General features: G+C 39.1%; 1 protein-coding gene across 4 annotated transcripts in view; it reads left to right on the plus strand.

Moving 5' to 3' along the window:
- Positions 1–126: 126 nt before the first annotated feature.
- Positions 127–27,531, plus strand: part of Ntan1 (N-terminal amidohydrolase 1) — a 73,968-nt gene continuing 46,563 nt past the window's right edge. For 2 of the 4 annotated variants that reach the window (XM_087350320.1, XM_087350322.1), the window contains exon 1: positions 127–262. The gene's annotated coding sequence lies outside the window, so the exon portion shown is untranslated. Of the gene's footprint in view, positions 267–27,531 lie in introns of all 4 variants that reach the window. The other 2 variants (XM_087350324.1, XM_087350326.1) reach the window with 1 other exon arrangement.

The raw sequence follows: 27,531 nt of genomic DNA on the forward strand, positions 1-27,531 counted from the left end.
ACTGGATGTTCATTTATTGGCAATTACAGAAAATATATAATAAATGCAAGTGAATGGCTTTAAAAAGTATTCTAAAATTTAAAATATACTTAAAATGTATATAAAGTAATATTTCTAAGCAAGTATTGGTTGTCTGTTTAGCTACGGCAGTTAGCAGCCTTGGTTTATGGAAGTAGTGAGATTGTGTACATCGCCCGTTTTTGTTAATTTAATTGTGCTTCATGATAGAAATTTTGTAGGACAGCACCGCAGATCTTTTTTGGTAGGTACGAATTGCTGTTATGTATTTCAGACGCATTTTTATTTAAAAATATATTACTTTATGTTCGTACAAGCGCCAATTCCTACATCCCATGCTTCTGTCAGAAAACGTTTGAAAGACAGGTGATTTTTCAGGTTCTCACGGCGGCGAATATGGAGATTGTCGTCTGGGATGTTGCGCCGTGTAGTCTGGTAGAAATTTGCAGACGTTTCAGAGGTGCTTGCTGCTTCCAACATCGGGGACGATGAGTACCAGACTACATAGTCCAACATCCTGGAAGACAGTATTGTTTACCTTAGCTGTGAAAGATATTTTCTTAATATTTGTTTCTGTAGTTGTCATAAATCGAACGTTCCGGTATCATTACAAGGCGAAAAGTGCTAGTCATTTTTAAGGTTACTGTATTAAGAGAGATGTGTCAGGAAGTTATTAGAGTTAAAGCATTTGCCCAGAAAAGAGAAACGTGTGAAAAATTGTTTAAGAATTTCCATGTATTATATCTATGCCACTGTTCTGCAACCAGTGTGACACTGCAAAGTTTCAGATGTGCCACATATTTTAAAAAGAATTGTATATTTGCACATTATAGTTCAAAAAGGTTTATCATGCCTTTCATAATTAGTATTTGTAATAAACACACACACATACAGGTTCATCATCAGAAGTTTTATTCAGCTTGAGTTATGTATTGTTTCCATATGCCTACATTCTTATAGGGCAAAGATCTATATGTAGATACATATTTATTGCTATGTATAGTTTTACACACACATTTCATGAGCTAAATTAGTGTCTTGACAAATTAGAGTGTGCTGCAGGTGTGCTCTAGACAGTTAGTATTTATGAGCTCTGATAACATTTTAATTGACAATGTAGAAATTTTTCAGAGAAACTCAGGGATTTTATCACTCAACACTTTACAAGCTCTAATATTCACAGATAAATTGCTAATCTTTCAGCTCATAAAAAAGGAGTATTTTCTTGAGGTACTTCTACCAAAGTGTTATATGCATTTCATCTTTTTTCAATGCATGGCACATGTGCTGTCTATCTTAATCTCCTTGTTCTAATCAGTGTAGCAGTACCAAGTGAAAGGCACAAATACTGAAGCTCCTCATTAAGGAAGTAATATTCATTGTTTTCTTGTCAATTCCTCATACTTAGATTTCATTATTTATAAAAAAAATGAATAAAATAACTGTAATATCAAAAGCTTGGGAATATAACGCATCATTCATTTTGTCAAAGATTCTCCTGCTTGATCTTCCTTGGAAACTGTTGCATCAGGTCATCATCATTGTATCTGTTGATGTTGTCAGACCCCTACACAGTTCTGGATTCTTCTTTTATAACTGCAGTAAATTTTCAAGTTATGCTGTCTTGTGTCATTGATCAGTACATGTATATACAAACTCTGAGCTTGAAACCTGAAGGTTTTGCACTGGTATATAAAACGAAGACCTTTCATTGGACATAATTCTGAGCTAATTCCATTCACCTCCCACATTGTAACTTAAGACTTGTTGCAAGGTGTTGATCATATGTACTTACTGGCTTTTATTCTCAGTACTTTAATGTATGTAAATGAATTCATCAACTCGGTAGGCAGGAATTTCACACAAATGGGTCAGTGGAGAACAGTTGCTCCACCATTTTGTCCACGCAGATAGAATTCAATGCCCTGTCCTAGCAGATGATCAATTTGCTCTACTGACAACAGTATTGAAATATATGTAACACGTACCATATGGTATTTGTAGCCCACATGCTATACTCAGCTGTAAGCTAATTGCATGGACAGTGTATAAACATATTAATTAAAAAATCTAACATTTTTTTTTATTCTATTGGGGCAGACTGGAATGACTATATGTATTGTGCATTGTGTGACTTTCCATGGCAACAGAGGGAAAGTCTAATGTTTAGCAAGTAGATATGTATTATTACAAGAGAAGAATGCATTATTATTATTATTATTATTATTATTATAGGATACATAAAATTGTCAACTGAATGTGTAAGGTGTGAATTTATGTATTTATTTAGCTATTTGTTTGCTAATACATTCATAGAAGCTAACAGTTGACCACCTGGTCTTTATGTTAGCTGCATAATATATAATTTTCAACATAAAATAATTACAACCTTCAACCATTCTTCTTTCAGTTTGTCAGGTTTGAATTGCTTTGCTGTCATCTTGCTGAAGAAAAGATATGTGTTACAGTCCAGTGTGAAAAAACAAAAGTGGAAAGTTTGATTTTATGTAAGTGGTGTCAGTGAAGTGTCAGCCAGCAAGACATGTTGTCTGTTCTTAACCTTTTCATTGCCACATTTTGTAAAGCTTTTGCATTGTCTTTGAGTTCTTTGAAAGTTTGTAACACAGGATTGCCGGCCGAAGTAGCCACGCAGTCTGAGACATGATGCTCGTGCTCCTGGTCGCTGCTACTGTGGGTTCGAGTCCCACTCATGGCATGGATGTTTGTCCGCGTCCTTTCTCTTCCTATCTGTTGGATAAAGACTGGCCACGGAAGGCAAGGCGAAACCACCGTGGTATCTTCGCTAGTAAATCCCCGTAATGTTGTGTCAACCAATCCTAGGGTTGAAGACTAAAAAAACAACAAACAAACCCAAAAAAAAATTCAGGATTAAAATATTTTTTCTTCAACCCTTGTAGTTTTTTGTAGATTTCAGATGTTCATTCCACAGTTCTTACATATGCAGGACTGGCAGTGTGGTAAGTAGACTTCTTCTTCTTCTATGGCTCTCCGGTCTGTATTCGGTCCATGGCCCCCTCAGTTCTCCTCTTCCATTCGGTCCTCTGTTAGATCCGTCTGTCCGAGGCTTTGATTGAGGTTTCGAAACATCTTCCTTTTTATGGTGCAAGGTTGTCAGCCTTGCGACCAACCCCCAACCTGGAGGACCAGGGTACCTGTCTTAGTCTGACCTCTCTGGCTAGGGAGTCCCAACCAGTAGCTATGCTACCACCGGCTTAGCTGTGGTAAGTGGACTGTTCGGTGTATATATGCGGAGTTGGTGGTGGAAGGGTTAAGATTGGACTTGGACACTGGACTACTGATTCTGAACCAGGGTTTCATGTACCCCCAAGAAATACTTTAAACATCATCAGGGGTTATGAGATGTATTTTATACATTGTCAAAGACAGGTCAAAATGGTCTAGGTCATCTGATAAGACAGAAGTTCTCGTCATTGAAAAGGTGTTTGTGTATTCTCACTGTGAGACATTTATCAGCTGAAAAGGTGCAGAACCACTGAATCGAATCATGTAAATGAAGAGTTGTCCTGTTTTCTCTTTATGTGCTTTCCAGATTTGTATGATGGCCATGCAGAAATACGCTGGTAAAGTGTATAAGGAGAAAATATTTCTTAAGATGAATAGTTTAGCCAGAATTTAGCCAGGAAAAGAAAGTTTGTTGGAAAGGTTTAGTCAACTAATTATTTACTTGGTTTTAATGGTTGCATGAGAGATTGTATAAGGAGTCTCAGGTTACATAAAGTTTATCGTATGCAGTGGTTTTAGAAATATAAGCCTGAAAATGACTAGCTCCATACATACAGGTGAATGTAAATTAAATTGTTATGAATGCACAAGTCAAGTACATGAATATGCAGTAGTTGAGTACTTGGTTTGTTTTGCTTCATAGTTTATGCCTTGGCTCAATCAGACCGGTGAAATGTTGAATAGTAATGTACCATTGGCAGAACATGGCACTCCCTTCGCTTGTATGACATATTTGTATGCCAACCTGCACCATCCACACGGCTTCATGTTCAAGGGTTTGCTGTCGGTCGTATTGATATTACTAAAAAGATGACATGGATTCACTTCTGAAATACTTGGTTGAAAATCTTCAGTTTGATATCTCAGACATGTTTGCTACTTCTTGAACACAATACAACCACATGGTATAGAAGTGCATTTGTAATGGTAATAACATATTACGTTTTGAAGAATAGTGTTTAAGAAAGTAGAATTAAGCCTAAAGGCTATTGTTACGTCACAATATTATGAAAAGTTCGTGAGATTTCAGTTTCTCATGGCTGCGAGTTTGAAGATGGCTGTCTTCTGGGTGGTTGTGCTGTGTTGTCTGGCAGAATATTGTCGACGTTTCAGAGGTGCATGCTGCCTCCATCATCAGGGCGACGCCCAGAAATGTCGGTAAACTTCTAGCAGACTATACGGCTCAACAACCCAGAAGACAGCTATTTGCAAATTACATTTCCTTTCGTTAAACCCGTCACGGAAATATGGTATTGCTGAAATTTCGGTACGTATGGTCCTACTGGTGTTTTACAGTGCAGTTCAAATTTTCTATCTGTATGTACAGTCAGTGCAAGTTACTGTTTTCTATTAAATACGATATGTTTTCTTATATCGCACCGTTCGGAAAACATTGGGAGTCACATGTGACCTTGCCTCTTCAGTAAATTGTAATAATCTTTTTCTAGTTCCTGGCGGCGTATTGAAATTCATTCGTCTTTCGTCATGGAAGCAGCGGTGGCATACGTAGTCTTCCATTCACATGGAAATTCATTGTTTACGTCTTTAGTTCACGTATGACACTTGACTGTTTGTAGGTTATCGGCGTTTTGGTTTGAATAGTTTAAATTTTGTGATCTTGTATCGTGTTGGTGGCCGTAACTGAAGTCAAAGGGTCACTGTCAGTGTATTAAACAGAATAAATTTTGTCATAGAATAGCTGTATCTAAAGCATATTTATTTTTGTGTTTGTAAAAGGTTCAAAGTAGAGGTCTTCCGGCGATCTGTCCTATTGTATGTTTGTGGTTTTGGCACAATGGCCACGGTTATTGGTTTAGCTGGCTTTGCACCACGCAGTCCTGTTCTTAAATTCTATACATAATTTTACTTTACGGGGCATTTGTGAGGTTCAGCTGTATTTTGAGACGAAGTTTGATGGATGTTAAACGTTTGGGAAGTTCAGTTTGAGATTTCTGGTTCTCACGACGGTAAAACCTAATTGGCAGGTTTAATTTTAATTAGATACTTTTGTTTAATATATGCTATTTTTATTACAACTTAATTAATTTTATTTTTAAATTTGTTTAGTGTCAGAATGCTAATGCTGTCGATGTTCAGTTATATGACTCATATAAACAAGCACTTGAATATATATTGTCTTCTAAATATTGTAATAATAAATCGATGTAGTAATTCGTACCATTAACTTGTCTTCCCACTAAACCATTTTAACAAATTAAAGCTTTGTTTCTTTTGCCAAGTCGGGTAAGAGTTTCTGTCGGATATATTTAGGAAAGCTGTAAAACTCATCAGTAGTTTCTGTCGGCTGAGAATGAACCCGGACCTCTCCATTAAAGTCACGCGTGCTATGTAGTTAAGTGTAGACAAGCCTTTTGCTAGGCGAATTTTCTTCGTCGGATCTCTCTCCACCATATTACGGAAGTGAAAGCAAAGGAAAATGTGAATGGCCCTAGTAATACATTTCGTACGTAAGTAATAATTACCATCGTTCTCGAACAAGGAGTAAGGCTCCTCATCTATTGTTAGTAGCCTCGTCTCTCTGGAGTCACCTCCTCCGCCCCATCTTTTATGCCACATGACGAGTTCATAATGAGCTATTGTCATGCCTGTCTTGCCCGTTGCACACTTAACTTCACGTTCTGATCGGCTCTTGTATGGTTCGCATATTAAATCTATGTTGTTTATAAGAACATCTATAGTTGCTTTATGTCTGGTCCGTAGGTGCTAGAGTTGATATCTTGTTCCTAACAGAAGTATCGATTTGGGTTTCAACGTTAAAGGAAGTACCTGAATTAGTACACGTGTAATAAATAAATAAGTAAATGTTTTTATACCTTGTACGTTTTTTGTATATGAGCCGGGATAGCTGAGTCAGTATAGTGGCTGGACGACCGGGGTTCGATCCCCGACGGGGGCAGAGGATTTTTCCTCTAGCCTCTGCGTCCAGACCGGCTCTGGGGCCCACCCAGCCTCCTATCCAATGGGTACCGGGGTCCTTTCCCAGGGGTAAAGCCGGCCGGGGCGTGACCCTGACCACTCACCCCCATCTAGTGCCGAGGTCAAGGAAGAGAGGAGCTATACCTCCTCTCACCCCAAACGCCTACATGGCGTATAGTGGGACAAACTTTACTTTACGTTTTTTGTACAATGAGCAGTGTTTGAGAATGGACTTCTGTGTGCGTAGACGTTTATTAGTGTTTTTAAGTGCGCACTATTTTTGCTTCGTTCCCGCTAGTTGAAGGGCTTGATTTTTAGTATTCATCCTTAGGTTTGTCGCATGACTAGCACAATTAGCCAGCACATGTTTTAAAAATAGTTCACATGTTTGAAGTGGGGTCTGGTTGCTTACTCATGATATGAGTGTCTTTGTTTCTTATTAGTCTATTACTTCACTTGATGTTAGCATTCGTTGAGCTCATCACATTCATCAGCAGGCTAACACCAACATGCATCGTATTTGTGATCAGGGTCGTTTGGACGTGAGGCGCATGCAGTTTGTCGTTACGCCAGGATGAATCGTTTCATATTAGACGCCAGCAACACCAACTACGTCATTGGAGTTCTCTATTTATTTGTGGGTTATTTAACGAACTCTGTCAGTAACTGACTGTGTAGTGTCGGATGATAAACGAGCAGTTAATTGGAAGGGGTTTTTTTTTGGAAGGAAGCCGCCGTTGCCTAATTTAAGGCACTTTACCGGAATTTGCCTTGAAAATACCGAGGAAAACCACGAAGAACCAGTCAGGATAGCTGATATCCGGGCTGAGATGGAATTTTATATTTGTGGGAGAATTATCCTTATTCAATTATGTTATGCCGTCTGGTCTGATTGAAGCAAACACCTTTAAAACGTCGGCAAACTTCTACCAGACCACACGGTGCAACAACCTAGAAAACAGCCTCATCAGAACCTGAAATGTTGCGAAGTAATTATCGTTTTCCCTCTGTGTGATAAAGAAAATAACAGGATATAATTCCGGACTCGTTCGTGAGATATGGTTAAAAATAAAAAGGCAAATAAACGAGAAGGATGTCGCGGCTACACATCCAAAGCCCTGTACCGTCCCATGCTAATGTTTGTAATTGCGAATGCTGGTCACATGTGGTTCGTGTGGGCGAGGCTCGCAACTGCCACTAAATAAGTGACTTGACAGCTTATAAGACATAGAGAATGGTACGTATGTCATGCGCTCATGGTCTGATACACAGAGGATGCTCAATGCACGTGGGGTGAGGTGGCTGTCTCTGGCTCTGACCTTAGTCGGCTACAATGGCTGTCTTAATTACCTTTCGATGTGCAGATGACTTACCATCCGAAACCGGAAATTAGTTACCGGTATGTTATTAGCAAACTTCACTGACTTAGTTACTGCAGGCCCGCAATTTTTTCCAGCGTATATGATACTGTGAATGTTAGGAAAGTGTGAATAGATTTTTAAGAGATATTTTAGAACAAAGAAAATTGTTCTTGAAATAACCTCTTGGTAACTAAAACAGGCTTGAAACGCAGGTTGTACTCAACTGTATAGAAACACTAAGGCCCGAGAAAACAAATAATACATTTTATAACTTTTTATTACGAGTTTACAAAGATTCTTTTATTTACCAACCAAGTAACTACTTTAGTCCGTGTTGCAATTTGTGTATCGGAAAGTTGATACTGAGCCGTCCAATAAATTCTGTTGCAGTCAGTTGCTCAAACTTTACGGATTGTGATGATGAAGGAGAAATGAGTTTAAAAGAATGTGGAAGGAAGAGGTCGTGGCCTAATTTAATATGCTTCCCCGGAATTTCCTAGAGGGAACGAAGGAAACCACGAAAAATCCAACCGCCCGCTCCCAACCAGTGATTCGTTTTTGTGCATTACACATTTCAAATAGACCTGCGTCAGATGGGTCAGATGCAGCCTCAGAATTTCATTTCGTCATCAGGTTTGCAAAGCTTACACGGAGAAACATTTCATATAGAACTTGTGGCCATGTTGTTTATTATCTATGATACCCGCGTACCAAATTTCATGATCCAGTGTGTCAGTAGTTACCGGCATCAAACCGAAATATAAATTTAGATTTTGTGCGGGCACCATGATATACATACATTCTAAAAATAATAATTTAACCGCATTAGAAATATCGAGAAGTTTTCCCCCTCCCCATAAATTGACGCCGTTGTAATTTGAAATTGAACTTTAATAACGTTTGGGTCAGTCCAGAGCGTTCGTCTAGAGCTGTGGTATTCAACCTGGGGTACGCGAGGACATCTTAGGGGGTACGTGAAGTTTAAAAACAATATTATTTTATGATAAACACTGAATAATCAGTAATGTAATTTATTTTAGATGTAGATTATATACTATGTATAACTTGAATTATACACCAACAACTTTGGGGGTACAAAGTTGAAGAGAAATTATATATGGGGGGTACGCGAACAAAAAAGGTTGAATACCACTGGTCTAGAGGGTGACTTGTATAAATGGCTAATGCAACGCGTGGTGGTAGAGAGAGACTTTTCAGGTTCTGGCGCATATCGCATGGCCTGGTGTGTGTGTGGCGTTGGAATGAGGAAGATCCCTTCCCGGGCAAGGAAGGCGACATCAGATGAGGAGGCTAGTTGGCTGGATGGGGTCCCATTCATTGTCGTGTGCTGCCGTCGTCGTTCCTGTCGTTTCAATTAGCAACACTCTCATCTGTATTCATGTGGCATCCGCTTGCTGTATAGTCGCTTGCCGAAGCACTGGACCTCTTTACACTTTGTTGTTTTCTGGTTTATTTCTGTAAAGTCTGTGTTTTAACTGTATGTGCCACCTGTTTGACAATAGGCAATTCTACGTTTTGCCTTCAGAGGACTTAGCGGTTTCGTCAGTTCCTCTGAAACGTCGATCATTTTCTGCCAGACTACACTGCGCAGCATCCCGGAAGACAGCCGTCTTTATACTAGTCGCCTTGAGAACCTGAAATCTCATCTTGTTTCTCTTTTGTGAATATGGATAATATTTGGATGTGGATATGTTTATCATGGAACGTGAAGTCCGTTATACAGAGTTTAATTTTTCTTTTTACATCAGACAGAAGATCACAAAACCTTGTCTGAATGCTGTAGTCTGAAACCAACTGGTTACCCCCATTGGATATTACTGTGATGTGGTCAGTATACACTGGTTTCATTTCACGTCTCCGTGATGATATGAGAAATATTTGAGCATTCTATGTTTCCTGTTAATTTCACGCGAGTTCCAGTAACAAATTTTGTATGATCGACTGTGCTGTGCATGTAACGGTAATGGTAAACTTGATCCTCTCTGTCAAATTTTATGATAGAAGAAAACATACTAATGAATTTTAGCACCTATTAATTCCGTTAGTTGACTACTTTGGTGAAATAGGAAGTTCTTGGATCTTACGATAATTTAGTATTTTGTCGATGTTGATCTTGTAGGTTTTGGTGCCGCGTGGTCTCGTAGGTAGATTCCAACGCTTCGGAGGAACGTACTGTATCCATATTCTGAAGATTGGGTTACCAATGTTTCGAAGAAATATATTGTCTCCATCCTCTAAAGGCGGAGGCATGTTTCTCCGAAACGTTGATATCTACCTACAAGTTCACACGGAGTTACAACCCGGGAGAACATCTTCGCCACAAGAACCTCAGATCTTACGTGTTAGTATTTATTTTATACATGGGACTACAGGGACATTTACATTTGAAAGGAGAGTATGCCCGGTGGCTAGAATTCATGCTGAGACTGAATTTTAATAGCCCTATACTGGCATATATATGCCTACTACATCAGTTTCTCTTTAACTCCTTCACTGTTAACAACTTGAATTTGCTTTTAGTGACTGTGTGACGAGTCATGACTGTGGGATAATGATGTGTAAAGCACGCTCGTTTATGGTGGTTTTCCGGTAGATTTGGGATTCGAACTTATGACGTTGATAACCATAAATTCATATGGACCATTTCGGAAATGTGTTAAAATATTTATAGGTCTGCTACAGTTGTGATACATGGAAGGTTTTTAAGTAATCTGATTTGATCAATTATCATATCGAAATCTACATAACCCTTTGAAACCGAAGTTCGTCGAAATAATTTTTTTCAGGATGAAATCCGTACCTCAAAGAAAACGCAACGCTTCTCCGTTACAAAGATCAGCTGGTTAACGCTGTTAAAGTAAATAGTCCAGTTTCGCAGGGAGAATCTTACGAAATATAAAATACAAAATAAAGAGTTACTGATTGTTGAAGTAGGCCTTTAGAGTGATTGAGGGTATGTGTTGTCTACTTTCGGTATTCTTACGGAGACGTAGGAGGTCGATACTGCACACATGAGAATGGACATATGTCATTTGCCATTGCACTTTTGATCTCGCACTCGAGGGAACCGAAATGTGGAGTAATAAACTCAGTGGGGTGTCTGGGGGTGCACTCTCTCCTGTCGAAGTTTTCGAAACTGAAGTTACCTGTTGGCGTAGAAAGTTGTTGCCAATGTTCCGTTCCAAGTTTTCTCTACTTAAGTAGTTTCTGCGTTAATTTCCATACTTACCCGTCTTCCTAAGTCTGAATGTATATGCGCTGTAGAATGATGTGGCTTCCCTGGGTTGAGGTAACGAATGCTTCTAGCATCTACGTCACTCCTCTTCTACCCTGAAGATATACAGGACGTGGCTTATATTTCTCCAGGATCTTACTGCATTATACCGCAGGAGACACAGGCTGATTGTGGTATTTTGGGTTGCATCGCTCTGTGGTCTTGTAAGTGTTTACCAACGTTGAGGAAAGACGTAGCATTGAATTGTTTTATATCAGGACGCAGTAACCAAGAGGAAAACTTCTTGCCTTGTTGGGAATTGAGCCCCGGTTATCCAGCCCGTAGCCTAGTCATTGTACTGGCTGAGGGAGTATCCTAGTGTTAATGATACTAATAACAGTGGACAGTCTGAAACTTTACACTTCTTTGAATGTGACTGTACAGAATTGGGGGAGGGGTGTCAGCGGGCAGGATTGCATTCGTTTCAGCCATTCATATCCGAGCTGAAATCTTCTTCTTTCTCTGCCCATCCTTTCAGTATTTGAATACGTTAATGACAACCCTGCATAATATCGTAACTCTGTTATTTGTTTCTCTATATATGCTAATATCTCCATATCTATGTGTGCTGCATAAATCTAGCATCCTCAGATTATCCGAAGAATATCACAGAGTTTAAATTTATGTGCACGAAAAAACACAGTGAATACCTCGTGAAGCGTTTGTTTTAAATCATACCTTTGATATCGAACTCGGGAAGGATTCTTTTAAATAAATCTTCGATCTCTTGTTTCTGCGTGTATTGTTGTTTATTTCTTTTAACGACCAAAACATGGAAGTACAGTACGTATTAACTTTGAACTAATGTTTTGAAATCTCTCACAATGTTTTATGTATTTATCCATCTGTTATTCGATAATCGCAAGATACGAGTGTGCAGATATAGTGAATTATAATTCTGAACTCCGAAGGATTTTTCAGGCTTTTTATTACCAAATGAGTCGTTGTTTAGATTTCGAGTGAATGGCTGCAAACAGTAAGTAATCATTGTTACCAACTCCGTGTAGACAGTATAGTACCAACAATACCGGTTTTCTATAATTAAGTCTATTATATTACAGTTTAAATATCTGTTGATCACCAAGGGAATTGCTGTTTTAAATAATTTCTTAAGACCGCCATTGTCAACATACATCTAGCAGCATAGAATCCATCTTGAGAAACTAATAGTCACTGAATGAATCTGGGTTGTAGCGCCGTATAGTCTGGTAGAAGTTTAAGAAAGTTTCATAGCCTTGATGATGGAGCAGCAAGGACCTCTGAAACGTCGGTAAACTTCTACCAGACACACGGCGCTACAACCCAGAAGACAGCCACGAAAGCCCCCGACCTCTCTGGAGGTCGAACGTGCGTTGCCATGCCTACAGTAGTCCTCCACAGAGCCATATCCTAAGTCAGATGAATCCAGTACACGTCCTGAAACCCCAGTTCTGAGTGTTTGTTGCTGTTGGATCAGTCCAATTTACATACGCGACACACACACATGGACGCACTTGGTACATGTCGTTCAGCATGGTGCCACGTGGTATTTAATTGAGCGAAACAGGGATGTTGTTCTTTCCGTTATATCAGTTTGAGCTCTTCTCATGTGCGTCAGTTGTTTTTCCCGCGCGTGATTGGTGCTGCACACCTGCGCTTTTTTTGGAATTGTCTTAAGATACTTTGATGCCTCGGGCCTCGTGTTAAAATGGATGACCTCTTTTAAAAAAAGAACTTGCTTCATCGCGTTTTTGCACCTATGTGGCCATACTTTCGCTCAAACAATACATGCATCGACTTCTTCTTTCACGTTCTATCAGACAACACCTTAAAACAGGGAGGCGTGCACTCACATGCTGGAAGCTGAAGGAAAATGCAAATTGTATGAAATATTCTTGCGCAGAGAGCGGTTCATTGCTCTCGTACACTGTTAAAGATTTTTAAGTGATAGATGTCATTATCATTGGTGAGTTTATTTTTATAATGATGACTAGGGATTTGAGGTTGTTAGCGACGTTTCACAGGTACTTGCTGCCTCTAAAACGTCTGTAAACATATAGACGGCTCTGCAACCCAGAAGACAGCCATCTTCATACTCACAGTTGTGAGAACCTCAGATCCTACCTAATGTTAAGATACGATGTGTCACAACGTTTCCTTACAATTAGACTAAGGCCCTTCTGGGCTTGAAGGACAAAGAAATCGTTTAATAACAATAAGACTAAATCGGTGGGAGTTAAAATTTCTAAATTACCTCGTATTATTAGAAAGCATTTCTTTATTACTGCGATATGGATATTTACAAAACTGCGTATGCGTTAAGTTTAAATGGAAGTCTAGTCATATTAAGACTTTAAAGTATCGAACATTGTGAAGATTAGTGAACGACGAGAAGACTATGATTGAACATAATTTTCAATGCGGAAGAGTTTGAAGCAGTTTTTAAACCTTATGTTATAGGCGACTAAACTCAACAAGTGTAGTGTCAGGTCATTCAGGAAGATTTTTTATGACTGGAAGGTAGTGGCTGCTGTCTGGTTTGTTGAATAACGCTGTGCCTGCAGACTCTTGTCCACGTACATCCGGGTTCGGGTCATTTTCATTATACTTGAAACACCAAGCATAGGAGGAATAGCTAATTAATAGTTTAATAGCTATGTACAGAATAATAGTATGCCATAGTTCCCTATAATTCTCGATTTTTCTTCAGGAAACAAGTGGACAACGTAATACTTAAAACCACATACAGTCAGGTGGATAATGTGTCAGTAAATCATATCTGCCAATTATGTTTCCATATATCACCGTGGCAATCATACGGACGGGTCAGGCCGAGGTGTAGCCTATAAACAAAGTTTTCTAGTGCCGAGTTTGGCTGAGATTTCGTACTCTTATGGCAGCGAATATAAAAATGACTGGCTTCTGGGATAATGTTCCGTGTAGTCTGGTAAAACAATCAGAACGATAATTAATTACTTATCGTCCTGATTATGGAGGCAGCAACCACCTCTGATACGTCGGTAAACTACCAGACTGTACGACGCGGCAACCCAGAAGACAGTCAACTTCAACTACCATCTCAGTTGCTGCTGACACAGACCTACTTTTAAGTGTATAATGAGTCTTGTTCATACGGAATATAGGCTACTCATTGCTAATAATTAAATCAACTTCTATCTGTTCCTTCATTGAACTTTTTGACCTCTGTAAAATTACCTAATTTAACCTCTCATGAACTGTGAGTGAGCAGGCTTTAAAGTATCCCCATGCTGACGAAGACCGAGGCCTACCTATAATTTAACCGTTAGATGAATTTTACTGCTCGCTTGCGCACTGGCAGACTAAAGATTACTTTTAAAGGAAGTGAACTTTACCTGTAACAAAATGCATGTACGTAATTTGGACACTTGTTCTTGAATCTATTTTGTGTGTACTTGAATATATGTTACGTATAACTAAAATCGTGTTTTTATTTCATTGGCTTTATTAAACGCCGTAAGGCACCCGTTCTTTTGTATTGTGTTCTTTGCGTTGCTTAATTGAAATACGATGTTTGGGCTAATCCGTTACAGCAGTAAACCATTCACACTGCGTTTTGCTTTTAATTTTATCACCGAAGTCTTGTAGAGCGGACCAACCGCTTTTATGTCGAGGTTGTTATGACTGTTAAAGTCACCAAGGAATATACTAATGCGAATTTAATATGCATCAGTTTGTAGCTTGATTGTTAACTTGAAGTAGCAGACGCCGATCACAGCGGGCGGGCGATTTGCAATGCACGATTTTAGACTTCTCATGTCCTGGAATCGTGGGTTCGAATCTTCGTGTTTCTTTGGGCACTCGTGGATTGGAACAGGCGAGAGGGCCTAATCCGTAAACACCGAATAATAGGAAAATAACATACAAGTTTAGTTAAATTATCAAATAGAATTTTGTTACGTTAACCCTGCCATTTATTCATCTTTCAGCATAAGTGATTTTATTTATGCCCTTGTCATTCCCATCGCAGCACGTTTTTTTTGGAGGGGGGGGGGACGGGGGTTGACACCGCGTAATCTTGTCGGTGGTCACCAGAGTTTATCGTTTCCATCTGGGTTCACTACAAGGTTCGTTTCAGCCTCTATGATGGAGGTTGTACGTTCCACCGAAAGGTTAGTAATCACCTGCAAAAGTACACTGCTTCACAACCCAGAAGACTACAATCGACACATTCACAGCATCGAGAACCTTAAATCCAAATCTTAGCTATTTATGATTTGAGGTTTTTACAGCGGTGAGTATGTAGATTTCTGTCTTCTTGGCTATTTGTTTTTACAATTTTGTATACATTTTTTACATCTCCCATGCATGTTGCTTGGCCCGACCATCTCATGCTCCTTGATTTTATCTGGTTGTTAAGATAAGTATTTTTAAATGAATCATGGGTTATTTTATACAGAAAAAATGATTGCTAGTAAAATACAGTAACACATTTAAGATAATTATGAAGTAAAGGAATCGTGACGTAATGTGCTCCCGCCCCCAGCCCCAGCCCCCAAACTGCTACCGCCGCCACGAAGTTGTCATGGGAAGAATGATAAAAGCGATTCTGATTAAAAGTAACTACAGATAATTATATGATTAGACCTATATAAAATTTTCAGTACGTTCCTGTTAATGAAATCGTTCAGTGGGCCGTATACACATTTTGAGGGAAGTTTCCCAGACTCGTTCCTACTCCACGAAATATTTATTTCGAATAGTTTTGATCCCACCGACCGATTCAGGGCGTGGATACCGGCTCATTACGTGTTAGCGAGTACTGCCCAAGAATTCCTGCTGCTTCTTTCGGTTTTCCTGGTCCAGTCACGTATTGCATCTCGTTGTGGCGTGCGCTGACACACCCCTAGGGCCGTCTACGTAGTCTCCCAGCCTCAAGTTCTGTAACAGGGGTGGGCAAACTGGCCGACTGACAGAGTTGCATGTTATATTTTATGTCTGATAAACTTTGGGATGTGGAGTATCAACCTTCTGCACATTGGGCACCAGGGCGTAGTAAAAAATATAAAAATATCTTTTAGATGTGGTGCTTAAGCACAGAGAAAACTTTACTTCAGCAGTTTTTGTGTTAAATAACGAGTGGGAAGGTATAGTGCGTACTCCAGATTGGAATACGTTTACGTTAAATCGTTGTTTGTGATTTTGTATGCAGCGTTGGCCTTGTGAATGTCGGTCGTGTTTACGTGGAGGAAACATTTGGTATTCAGAATTAGATACGCAACAGATGTATTGAAACGTGGAAGGTGAACGTCGCAGGCTCCAGGTTTTACACAGGCAGGCCAGAGAGCTGGTGTATAAAGTATTCAAGGGTGATGCAGACGCCCGCGTTCCTGTCCACGACGATGTGAAAGCGTAAAAAACGTAATTCTGATGCGTCCCATTGCCATTCGTGGACTGAAAGAAGCCGTCAGATTGGAATTTGATTCACGGACCTCGATATAGCCGCCTTATTCATTACGGGAGAGGAGGGGATCATGTCCTAGTCGCATCGCACGGTTTGATCAACCCTGTCCTGTAATGTTCCCATCCTACCAGAATTCACGCCCGCTGTTAGTGTACAGTCAAATACTGCCTGTCCGTGGCATCTCTGGTAATACAATGGTTGAAACGAAGAGGAACTACAGTCTCTCCCACAGAAAATGTTACGTTTACCTATTTCATCATGGCAACCTTCATTTTGAATTCGATCCAATGAAATGTCAGCCACTGGTGATAACTTTGAATGAATTGTTACATCAGCGACGTCTAAATGGGGGTTTAAACACTTTCACCGGTCACGCGTTTTTGCGGGTACAAATGAGTTTTGTGTTCGTGTTCCTTTCAAGTGTTGCATCCTGTTTCCCAAAGTAAGTCGCATGTCGCTTACATCATCAGCTTCCAACCGATTGTAGCCTAAATTCGTAATTACATAATAAAATATTTGCTTTTAAGTCCGTTTGATTTCCTCCCGCCCCCACCATTTCTCACAATAACTTTTTAATATCATGATATTTTAATTTGCTGTTATCAGTAGTACCATTATGACCAATTTCTTATAAGTGACAGCATTTTCATTTTCATCGGTTTGTGCTACTGTATCCATTTGTAATCCCGGAAGTTACTTGTTAGGAGAAAGGCTTGGTTGAATCTATTTCTCTGTTCCTGACCCCACTGAAGATAGTTTTTCTTCTTTTACGCAAAATTCTTGTTTTGCTTGGAATGAAACCTCATACAAATTTAATTAAAGTACAGTTCTTGCACTCTATTAACACGAGGTTATTAACCTTTGCACGTTGGGCGGCAGTTGATGTTTACGAAGAAAGACATCGGAGAAGCTTGTATCTACAGCGATAAGTACAGGGCGAGCACAAAAGAACTTTCTACTTTCAAAGCGATACAGAAAACAAAGACGGCATACTTAGAAGCTCACACCCACACCAGTCAAAAGAAAAACCCTCTCAAAGTTTTGTTTCAAATGGCACACGTAAGGAATTTACTCTGCTGATCGCGTGGCTCGAAGTGGTCAGTAAAGCGTTGCTTGCTTTGATACGCTGCGAGTTAAGATCTGTCTTCAATCGCCTGGGCTCCGCTGTCCGTGTTGCAGCGTTGTACGATGTTGTGGTCATCAAGCATGCAGTTTGTTAACGTCTGACCTAGTTTAATTGGATGGCACACAGAGGTACATGCAATGTGCAGTCACTCGCAGTTCGCTAATATATTTTCGAAGAGGAAACTAAAAGATGTACTAAAATTTTTTATGCTTTACATAAACAGCTGTGTGTAATTTATATGTGTGCACGTGTAATACAATGACCAGTTGAGGTACATAAACCATTGTGACTGGGAGGTAACACGCTTGAAGTATATGTTATGGGAAGGACAGTTTGCGAAACTCAGAATCGATAAATAAATTTGACGTGTGCTTAGCTAATTACAGTATTAATAACCAGTTCCAAGAACAATAATTTACATTTGTTAGCATTCACATGGGAATTTAGTATCTCGTTTTCCATGAAGTTCATTACCATTACTCCGCCTTGTGTATTTTATACTATTTACAGTCTTTAAGGAGCCGGGTACCATTGCTTCAAAATGCAAAATACAATATGCAGATTGTTAAAGCAGGTGGTAGGCATTAAAGGCTTAAGCACTTCGGCTTCACCTTCAAGGTATTAAAAATTAATTTAACCGATATACTACGTACGGGTTTGTGTTTTCTTTGCAGGACGAACTAAATTATTTCTATTTAGACGAGCTTTAGTTTCAAAGAGTTAATGAATTCATACAGGTCATTTTAAGTGTTTGCTTTTACGGTGATGGAATTTCATGCAGGATAACCATGGCTGACTTTCAATCAATTCCGCTCTCATTCGCGTATAAACAGTTTAATAATTGTCACCATAGACTGAGATGAATCTGAAATCCCGGACACTCAGCAGTGATTTATCTTCGCAGTGGGCAGTCCTGTCACAACAAACTTTGAGTTATTCATTACAACTCACTTCCCATTTACAGCTTTGCCTGCGTGTAATAATATTAGCTTCAGAATTTGCAGCGACAATTTATTTTCCGATATTACAACCTGAAGTGAGAAATGAAGATGGGGTTCAAGATTTTCTAAATCAATCAGTTGATGAACGAAGCTCTCGTCCAGTGAGGGAGGATGGGATCCCAGGTTCGAGGCTTGACTATGGTTATGGTCATTTTTTGCATACTTGCTTCGTAATAGGTCTGTACGTGGTGTAGAGAAAGTTGATCTCGATACTTTAACGGAGGCGTCTCTGAGTTTGATTAAGTTTATTCTGAGATCCTATATCTGTGTAGGATACTTCTCTTCTTGACTTAGCTCTGTATCACCTAAAGTGTTTGTCCTATTTGATTTATAGCTGTTACCGTTGCGTTGAGGGAGGTATTGTTTGTCGACGCAGTTGTAAACATTCATCATGTGCCAGAAAAGATCGCATGAGGAAATTCGTAAGGATATGCTTCCCTGGTTTAATAATTGATAGTTGTTGAATATGTAATGAGGCTGCACGAATTGAAATTGATAACCGATGAGATTTTATGGTTGTCAGTTTACTTAATGTCAGTTTATGTGAAAGAGTTGAACAGTAAAAGTGTTCACCGCCACGCGCGCCCCTGCGCTGGGGTCAGGACTATCGAATAACGCGCATCAGACTTCTGTTGTTTCCAGCTCTCAGTACCACATCGAATCATCTATCACAACAAAAAGTGCTGAATAACGATAATAGAATCTATCAGTCTATTGATTATATATGTCAAATGTATATAAATGTGCCGTAGCTGCTAGACATTGTACAGGCTTGTACTGATGCTTCAAGATTGTTATAGCTAGCAACAACAGAATTAAGCAATGTCATTAATGTCGTAATAGAAAATAAGAAGACCGTCGTGGTAGACACATCGTCATAATGCGCATGCGCTCTTGGGACATTTGGCACTGGGGTTGCAGGGTTTGAATTCCGCGTGCAGCATTATTTATTTGTGATTTATTTAGTGACACTGTCGGTAATTCAGACTATGTAGTGTCACGTGATATGATTATTAGTTAACACTGAAATATGGTATGGAACGAAGCGGTTGTAGCTTAATTTATGGTAGTATATCCGTTTTTGCCTGGAGGGAAACATCAGTCAGTACAGTTGGCACACAGGTCGATATTTTTGAGTACGAAGCAGGAGTGCAGCGTTTCTGAATCGGAAAATGCCAAAATGGTTAAAGACAATGTGCTACATGTCTTTACATTGGACCTGTTTTTCGATTTCATTTGCATACAGACGAAAACTTAGAAGTTTATTACATCTGATTTTTGACTTCTTTTTTTTTCCCGATTCCTTTACAGCTTGGTGATATATTTGTATGGATACTTACTTTGATTGAAAACAATAGGCTAGTTTATATGTTATGCGCAATTGTGTAAATAAGACTGCAGTATATTGAATAAAACTTTTCTTGGATATTATCCATCGTCTAGTAAATATAAAACGTAAAACGACGTTTCGGAGATGGGGCTCTATCTCCGTCTTCAGGTTCCTACTCAGTTGGGCCCACTAGATAGAGCTAATCCCTGTCTCCGGACCTATTTGGTGGGCCCAACTGAGTACGAACCTGAAGACGGAGATAGAGCCCCATCTCCGAAACGTCGTTTTACGTTTTATATTTACTAGACGATGGATAATATCCAAGAAATTTTTTATTCAATTGACTCTTCACCATCGTCAAGAAGTTTTAGATTTGATAAGACTGCAGTATAATGAAATGAGGTTTTTTATATTTGGTGGGGGGGGGGGGGGAGTGAAAAGACGTTTCCTTTGAAATTCTGTGTATGTGTGTGTTTTATTCACCATTATAATAAATTGGTGACGAGTTCCGTACTTGTTGGGTCATTCTTATTTATACTTCATAATTCTGCGATTTCAGATTACAGAAGATGTGTCTAGGCTCACATAGGCCATATCTGTGTGCGGTGTGCAAATGTGTAGGCTGTGTGCGTGTGTGATATATGGATACAGGATTCCTTTAACACACCTACGAAGCCTGTTTATTTGCTTTTTTGTTGTGTCTGGCGAAACGCCAAACGTTAATATGAGCATTAGTACATTTGAAGATGAACCAATCCGCTGGGTGAATGTTTCGCCTCATTCATCGGTATGATGATGGAGGCAGCAGTTACATCTGAAACGTCGGTAAACTTTTCCCATACTAAAAGGCACAATTCTCAGAATACAGTCATCTACAAGATCAGATGTTAGTCGTGTCGTCGTCTTGAGATTTTTCAGCATGCAGATATATTTTATTTTAAATAATGAGACAGGTTTATAATATACTACCATACAAAATTCAAATCGTCATAATTGGCCTGTTGCTATTATATTTTAAAGAAATCTATGATTTGTTTTACCACCATGTTTCTATTTAGGATGAAAAGTACCTTAGAAGGAGTTGGATATAGGCTATTTTGAATATCTGTCGTACAATATTTCAATTTTTTTCATAAAATTGTTCTAGCGTTTCCCCGACTTCAAGTTATTACGTCTGCCATGTTGGTATTGTTGAAGACGCGAATTAAAAGAATATATGGCCTCTGTGTGACCTTAAGTGACCTGGTTGTAGCCAATTTCTTGAAAACCTGTCGGCCAGTTCAGCAGCTGCTTGTGTCGGAAGCACAGAGAGAGAGAGAGAGAGAGAGAGAGAGAGAGAGAGAGAGAGAGAGAGAGAGAGAGAGAGAGAATAACGTAGAGAACATCTTATGGGGCTGTTTCCTTTCGAAGACCAGTCTGTAACCAGAAAGCAAGTTATAACTGATCGTATATGTGACAGAAAGGAATCCAGTCCTATGCCGGTCATGTACAATCGTGTTAAACGTAATAAAGATTATTATGTTAACTTATGTATATTTCTGTATGTTTTGTTGTGTATTTTGAATTTTTATAACGTTTTTGTCTTAATACACGTGTCATGGGTACCAAAAACAAGGGAACATAGTCCTCAGAAAGCTGATAGTCCCTCATTTGGTCAAGAAATACCCAGCCTTTTTTTTACGGAAGTTTAAAGTTCATTATCATACCGCTGCTTGAATCTATTTCGAACCACATTAATTCAGTCCACTTCCTCACTGCCTATTTCTTTAAGTTCTGTTTTAATATTATCTTCCCATGTTATCCTAGATCTTCCCCATTATTGTTTTTTTCTATACTTTGAAATGATGCGAAGTTTTCAAGTCGAAATATGCAAGAAAGTTAATATTCAGGTATGTTACCAAATATTTGTTATTATAGTAACCGATTATGGCTTGCGAGGGACGGGTTGTAGGTTACATTCTAATCTGAATGATCATTTACTTTATTTATATTTTACAAGTTTATTTGCCGAGCCTGAATCCGACTGAAACATAGAAAAATCAATGTCATCCCACGTTTTCATACATACGTAACCGAGTCGTATATTGCCAGTGTCACATAGGTATTTCCATACTACGCGTGTATCGGACAAGTATTTGCATTCAACGTGTGTCCTTGTGTGTGTGTTACGTCTGCCAGGTAGTCGTTACCAACTCTTGGTCATCCATAATTAATGAACAGTTTTATACTTGATTAAATAACGTGTCTAGTCGCTGAATTTCCTGTTGTCATTGTCTGTGATGGAACTTTGTATGCCTACGTAAAAGGCTTTAGGGGGACACGCATTTACATAGATAACAAATGCATCACTTACATTGGCCGGGGAATTCAAGAGATTGTCCTGTATTATAATAATTAATGTGTTTGAGGCACGGGGTTTTCACGGACGTCCTGTGTCATTGCGTTGAAGAACGGAAAACGATAATGTAAAGACAATGTCAGATATCTTGATAAAAGAGGAGATTAGAGCAGTAAACTACGTAGGTTTTGAGCTTTGTGAGTGGTACAGGTGAGTTTAAAGAAAATTCACTGTTCGGACAGACAGAATTAGAATGAAAATTGAACATTAGCTTATAAAATTTGAGGTAACGCTAATGATTTTGTCTACGGAGTGCATGAATGTATTTTATAATTCGTTTTTGTTGGAATTGCGTTGATCGCGGTGAATGTATTTGTATTGAACAGCTTGAGGTTTCTTGCCTCAGTGTATTTTTTTGAAATTAATCATGTTCAGTTATTGATATTTTTCAAAGACGATGATTCAATTAACCCTTAATATGAAGCTATTCATATTGATTCAGACGATTAAAATTAGTGTCTAGGTAAAGAATTGAAGGTGCTGAATTTAACTTAATTTATGTCACTCGCGTCGTCTGAAAGCAGAATTACTGACACTCAGAATTTTATGTTATTTATCCTTAGACAGAATTATTTCCAGTAAACAATCAGGGCCTCACAGACTTGAATCGAGCAAACATTTTGAATTAAGGGAACCAACAGTTCCTTTAATACAGGTCCATAATTAAGGGGTTCCTTACAGGAACTTCGTATGGGGAGATCGTGTCGGAGACAAGTGTTGTGGTATGCGATATTCTGATTGCTTCTGTCGCATTTGACAGAGTTAATTAATTTGATACCTATGACATTTGTCCATTAGATGCTTTTAACGTACGCGATTTTGAACGTCTCACCACTAAAACTACCAAAATGACGGTCTTACAAACTTGTGAAGTGGGACAGACACTAAATATCTACCTAATTAACGCTGATAATAGATCCCGAAGGTTTAACACCGCTAATACAAAGATCACCGCCATACCACACGATCCTGAATTAGCGCTGTCCAACGTTTGAGGCCCTTCATGTTATGGGGGCGCACTAATGCTCTTTAATTTAATCACTGAGATCTTGTGTGAAACATTATCTTAGCACGTGCATATTTTAGTATTTTTTCATTTTTAATATAAAACAATTACATAGCGTGAAATGTGTATTTAGTCTTCGTTCTGATGACAGTAACCATTAGAACGAGGAATGTGAAAATAGGTGTGTGGGTAGATCATATATGCATATACATGTCTGTATAATAAATACTTTTGAATATGAAGAGTTACAAATTTAGCAAAATTATGAATGATGACTTTCATGTAAGGAATTTATGTTATGTAACGCCTACTATAATTTATATTTTAGCGGGTAGGCTGCAGGGACATAGATTAATTAATCACTCTGTAGTAGGTTATAAACATACTTTCATAATTCCTGTTGGCCTCTGTAAGGAAAGTAGGAATATCAAATTCTTTGCGGGACTTCCTATTAAATTATTGACTTCGGAATCGCGATCCAGGAAGAGTTTTAACTTGGAACAAGCTTTCCTTTTTGTGTCCTGTAATCATAATTTATTGGCTTATGCATTATTTATAAATTGCACAAGGTATCCGGGGTAGCCCTCTCAGTATAGTGACTTTGGTTATGTGATTGACGGTCAAGGTTCGATTTCCGGCAGGGGAAGAAATTTTTCTATTTTCTACATCGTCCAGATTCTTGTCAACTAGGCCCCGGGTCTCTTTATCCGAGGCTAAGGCGACCAGCTTGAAGCTAACCACTCGCCTTCGTCTAGAGCCGATTTTAAGGATGCGTGGAATTATGTCTTCACTCCACCGAACATACGTCTTCATAGCGCGGTCCCTAATTAAGCGCCACGGACACTTTTACGTGTTATTTATTTCATCCTGATTTATTTTACAGCAGTGGACATTTCCTGCACTGAGTAGGATTTCGGGTTCTCACGGCTGAAGATGGCTGTGCTCTGGGTTGTTGCGCCGTGTAGTCTGATAGAAGTTTACCGACGTTCTAGAGGCCCTTTCTGCCTCCATCATCGGGGCGATGGGGACGCAACAACTCACAAGACAGCCGCCTTCATTTCCTACAATAACCTTACTTGACAGATAGAGAGAATAGATAGAGGTATAGGGTAAATGGTGTGAGGAGTTGTAACCGCGAGTTTTTGATTATTCTCACCGGTGGATAATGAACAAATTATTCGGAATAAACCCGTTTCTTTCTTAATTCTTGGGCGTACCACAGGAAAAGTTAAGTTAATTATATTTTGAAATGGTTACGTATTTCCTTTCATTTAAAGCGTAGTCTGTTTGACGGGTGACCAAAATCAACGTAATTTGTATTTGATACGGACATCAGGCATTGCCACGGATTGAAATTGCTTGCATTGGTTAGTGCCGTCTCTTTTATTTATGTAAAGTATATTAAAATTTTAAATACTAATTTATCGAGCCTCAAATGGAACTAGTATAACCTGTTACTTATTAACTTCCTTTTGGAACCCGAAAAGGAGAAGAGATGACGATTCCGAGTTAGAGATTTGTGAGGTAGGGATGTAGATGGAACTGCCTGAGGCTGGCGTCTAGTGGTGTGGGCTTTTGTATTAACGACGTTGAGCTTTCGCGTTCTGCCACCATAATGTTACGTACTTCGACCCTGGAATTTTAACTGAAAATTTAGCTGTAACAACATGTAATATCTGAATAAAAAGTGACTTTAGTAGATTTTAATGTAATCTTGTTATTTTCTCATTTTGCTTATTTTCGATCTAGAAGCATTATTAACCCGTAGCCTTATTCAACAGTTTTCAGAATTTGTAGCAAAGACAACTGACTTTACTTAAAAGACCGTGTAAGTCTCTTATCAATGTCATGAGGGTTAATAGTGACTAGGCTCTGGGCTCGATAACCGGGATTCGATTCTTGGCAGGGAAAATACATTTTTCTCTTGGCTGCCGCTTCCAGACTGTCTTTGGATCTCATTTGGCCTTCCTTTTAATGGGATAGGGGGAGGGGGGGGTTGTTGCTACGAGGCTAAAGCAGACGGCGCGTTAAGCTGATACCCACCTCCATCTAGTGTTGAGTCAGAGCGAAGCTATGCATCTGGCACTACGTGTGTCGTCATGGTGCGGTGCTTGGTAAGTGCCACGAAAATTGATCCTTTTTGCCTTTTTTACAATATAAATATTGTGTTGTCACCTTTATTACAGATAATGTAGGCATGTTGTGATTATATTTATTTCACACAGTTGAAACAGTTACTGAACAATAAAAACGTTGCAGGTGCTACAAACATTGAAATTTTACTTGTGTCTGCTTTACTTCCTCTACTGCATTGTGGTCGTATCCGGTTGAATAATAAGTCTTAGTTTTTTTGTCGTTAAAGATGTTCCCACGACGTCAACACCGTGTTCCTGGGGAGTGTAAGTAAATGCACGTGTTTATTATGACATCATTGTTCAGGTGTGAGCTATGTGTAAGTAGTGTAATGCGTTATATATTTTTGAATTGGAGGGTAGGGAGTGTTGAAATTATGCCGCATTATGAATTATGGTTTTCAGTGAGTCGTGTTTAGTAATTTGGGATGAAAGTGAATTTTGGCTGTCATGTGTGGAGATGCGTGAATGTGTCTTCATGGATGCCGTTTCATTGTGTAGGATGTTGATGCATCTCCGTCCGCAATTACAGTTAATAGTTCACGTCTCACGTATTTTTCTAAGTATTTTATTTGCATACACTTGAAATTTGTGGTCGTCCCTAAAAATATAAGTTCCATACCAATATGAAACAAGATGCAAAATTATTTGTTTCTCCTGATTTTCAGCGTTTTTCCTACTGTATCCACTTCAGCCCTGAAGGTGGAGTCATTATGTTCCTCGCAAAGTTTTACCTACAAATCCACACGGCGTTGCAATCCAGGAGACCAACCATTGACATCTTCACCGTCGTGAGATATTCAGGTCTCATATATCCAAATTAAGATTGTTGTATCCGTAACCAGTCACTATCATGCATCTATCTTAACATTCCAAGTATCAGTTGTCATGTCCTTCAAACGCCACGCAAGTCGTTCCAAAGAACCTGTTTAATTCCTAGGCGTTTGTTAAAGTTTACCAGTACAGTACGTTCTTCGGTGAAGGTTGCAACCTCCGTTGTCGGCTCACCGTGTCTACTTATTCGATATAATCGCAGCTGCCCTCAATATCTGAAGACCGAACTTATCCGCTGTACTCTTGCTTTATAATCGGGAGGTCGGGTATAGCGACTGAACTTTCTCGTACTTTTCGTTAGTCCCTCCAAGCATATTCCGGGATAGTACCTTAAATTAGGACACGTCCACTTCCTCACACACCCTTTCAAATCATCAGTCATCCTGTCATTCGACGCTGCATAACTAGTCTGGTCTACTGACAGCGTCTTCATGATACTTGTCGCAAAATATCCCCGAGCTTGGTTGGCCGTTACTAATACATATGTTCGCGACCAATCAGGTGAGATATTGGGAGGGAGGGGAAGCGAAATCCCAGAAGGCGTCTAGCTCCGCCCTTGCTCTTTCCATGTTTCCTCCTCCTCTCATTGTGACATAGCTTGTGCTCGCAGATATTTCGCGTCCGGTTTAAATAAACCATATATGGATACAGTCTTATCCATGCGTAATTTTTGCATGCGCCTTGCTGTAGTGAGAAGAGACTCACGTAACATGGCTAAGCGTGTGTGAATAAAACGCTCTAGTGGGTATATTTATGTAGATGTCAACTGTTTCGCTTGTGCGGAAGTAAAAGTACCCAATTACCGAATCATTGGCACATTTAATTGCTGTATGCCTATAAGCGTGCTTTACGCTAGATGTTATCTTTTGTGTGGACACGAACTAAGCTCTCATGAGTGAAAGTCACATCATTAGCGTGAATACCTTACATGCGTTCTGCATTGCTTTGTTAAGGTTGTAACACATTAAAGTCTAGCACTTTACATGCCCAGCTTTGTGATTTTAGTCACATGTTTTAGTAGCAGAATACAGTTTGTTTCGAAACTCGAATAGAAAAGTTTTATCATTTTAATATTCAAATTTTATACGAGCTTATGACAGACGTTAAGCCTTCCACGTCTTTTGACGTGAAATTATCGGTGTGTGTTCTCTTCTATTAATGTTGTTTGTTTTTTACGAAACTGAAACACATCACAGTTGTTTAAATGTATACTGAGTGAAAGAAAATTATTTTGGTTTAGGGCATGTTATTTTCCACTCGGATCTATATTAAAAAAGAAATGTTGCTTGGAGCTAATACCACGATTTCCATTTAATTTAGATGAAACAGCATGATCATTACAAAGTCGTACATTTTACTATCTGTTGAATACTTTCATTTAGTGCCAAGGACTTGAATGAGTGAATA

Source organism: Zootermopsis nevadensis, unplaced genomic scaffold, assembly GCF_977971745.1.
Source record: "Zootermopsis nevadensis isolate Lab colony 2312 unplaced genomic scaffold, Znev_1.0 Znev_ptg000017l, whole genome shotgun sequence".
NCBI classification, from domain to species: Eukaryota; Metazoa; Arthropoda; class Insecta; order Blattodea; family Termopsidae; genus Zootermopsis; species Zootermopsis nevadensis.